At 27.8% G+C, this 2,500-nt stretch overlaps 1 protein-coding gene across 3 annotated transcripts in view; it reads left to right on the forward strand.

Moving 5' to 3' along the window:
* Positions 1-2,500, forward strand: part of lrba (LPS responsive beige-like anchor protein) — a 221,912-nt gene that overhangs the window by 56,260 nt on the left and 163,152 nt on the right. The gene's annotated exons all lie outside the window — the stretch shown is intronic.

A 2,500-nucleotide genomic window follows, 5' to 3' on the forward strand; every position in this document is an offset into this window, starting at 1 on the left:
TTTACATTGCCATCGCATTATGTTTACGTTACATTTGCAGTACATTACTTTTACATTAGTTACATTACCTTTACATTACCTTTACATTAGTTACATTACCTTTACATTACCGTTACATTACCTTTACATTAGTTACATTACCTTTACATTACCTTTACATTAGTTACATTACCTTTACATTACCGTTACATTACCTTTACATTAGTTACATTACCTTTACATTACCTTTACATTAGTTACATTACCTTTACATTACCGTTACATTACCTTTACATTAGTTACATTAGTTACATTACCTCTACATTACCGTTACATTACCTTTACATTAGTTACATTAGTTACATTACCTTTACATTACCGTTACATTAGTTACATTAGTTACATTAGTTACATTACCTCTACATTACCGTTACATTACCTTTACATTACAGTTACATTAGTTACATTACCTTTACATTAGTTACATTACCTTTACATTACCGTTACATTAGTTACATTAGTTACATTAGTTACATTACCTCTACATTACCGTTACATTACCTTTACATTACAGTTACATTAGTTACATTACCTTTACATTAGTTACATTACCTTTACATTACCGTTACATTACCTTTACATTAGTTACATTACCTTTACATTACCTTTACATTAGTTACATTACCTTTACATTACCGTTACATTACCTTTACATTAGTTACATTACCTTTACATTACCTTTACATTAGTTACATTACCTTTACATTACCGTTACATTACCTTTACATTAGTTACATTAGTTACATTACCTCTACATTACCGTTACATTACCTTTACATTAGTTACATTAGTTACATTACCTTTACATTACCGTTACATTGCCTTTACATTACCTTTACATTAGTTACATTACCTTTACATTACCTTTACATTAGTTACATTAGTTACATTACCTCTACATTACCGTTACATTACCTTTACATTAGTTACATTAGTTACATTACCTTTACATTACCGTTACATTAGTTACATTAGTTACATTACCTCTACATTACCGTTACATTACCTTTACATTACAGTTACATTAGTTACATTACCTTTACATTAGTTACATTACCTTTACATTACCTTTACATTAGTTACATTATCTTTACATTACCTTTACATTAGTTACATTACCTTTACATTACCGTTACATTACCTTTACATTAGTTACATTACCTTTACATTACCTTTACATTAGTTACATTACCTTTACATTACCGTTACATTACCTTTACATTAGTTACATTAGTTACATTACCTTTACATTACCGTTACATTAGTTACATTAGTTACATTAGTTACATTACCTCTACATTACCGTTACATTACCTTTACATTACAGTTACATTAGTTACATTACCTTTACATTAGTTACATTACCTTTACATTACCGTTACATTAGTTACATTACCTCTACATTACCGTTACATTACCTTTACATTACAGTTACATTAGTTACATTACCTTTACATTAGTTACATTACCTTTACATTACCGTTACATTACCTTTACATTAGTTACATTACCTTTACATTACCTTTACATTAGTTACATTACCTTTACATTACCGTTACATTACCTTTACATTAGTTACATTAGTTACATTACCTCTACATTACCGTTACATTACCTTTACATTAGTTACATTAGTTACATTACCTTTACATTACCGTTACATTGCCTTTACATTACCTTTACATTAGTTACATTACCTTTACATTACCTTTACATTAGTTACATTAGTTACATTACCTCTACATTACCGTTACATTACCTTTACATTAGTTACATTAGTTACATTACCTTTACATTACCGTTACATTAGTTACATTAGTTACATTACCTCTACATTACCGTTACATTACCTTTACATTACAGTTACATTAGTTACATTACCTTTACATTAGTTACATTACCTTTACATTACCTTTACATTAGTTACATTATCTTTACATTACCTTTACATTAGTTACATTACCTTTACATTACCGTTACATTACCTTTACATTAGTTACATTACCTTTACATTACCTTTACATTAGTTACATTACCTTTACATTACCGTTACATTACCTTTACATTAGTTACATTAGTTACATTACCTTTACATTACCGTTACATTAGTTACATTACCTCTACATTACCTCTACATTACCGTTACATTACCTTTACATTAGTTACATTAGTTACATTACCTTTACATTAGTTACATTACCTTTACATTACCTTTACATTAGTTACATTAGTTACATTACCTCTACATTACCGTTACATTACCTTTACATTACAGTTACATTAGTTACATTACCTTTACATTACCTTTACATTAGTTACATTAGTTACATTACCGTTACATTACCTTTACATTAGTTACATTACCTTTACATTAGTTACATTATCTCTACATTACCGTTACATTACCTTTACATTACAGTTACATTAGTTACATTACATTAGTTACATTGCCTTTACATTA

Source organism: Ictalurus furcatus, chromosome 29 (assembly GCF_023375685.1).
Source record: "Ictalurus furcatus strain D&B chromosome 29, Billie_1.0, whole genome shotgun sequence".
In the NCBI taxonomy this organism is placed as follows: domain Eukaryota; kingdom Metazoa; phylum Chordata; class Actinopteri; order Siluriformes; family Ictaluridae; genus Ictalurus; species Ictalurus furcatus.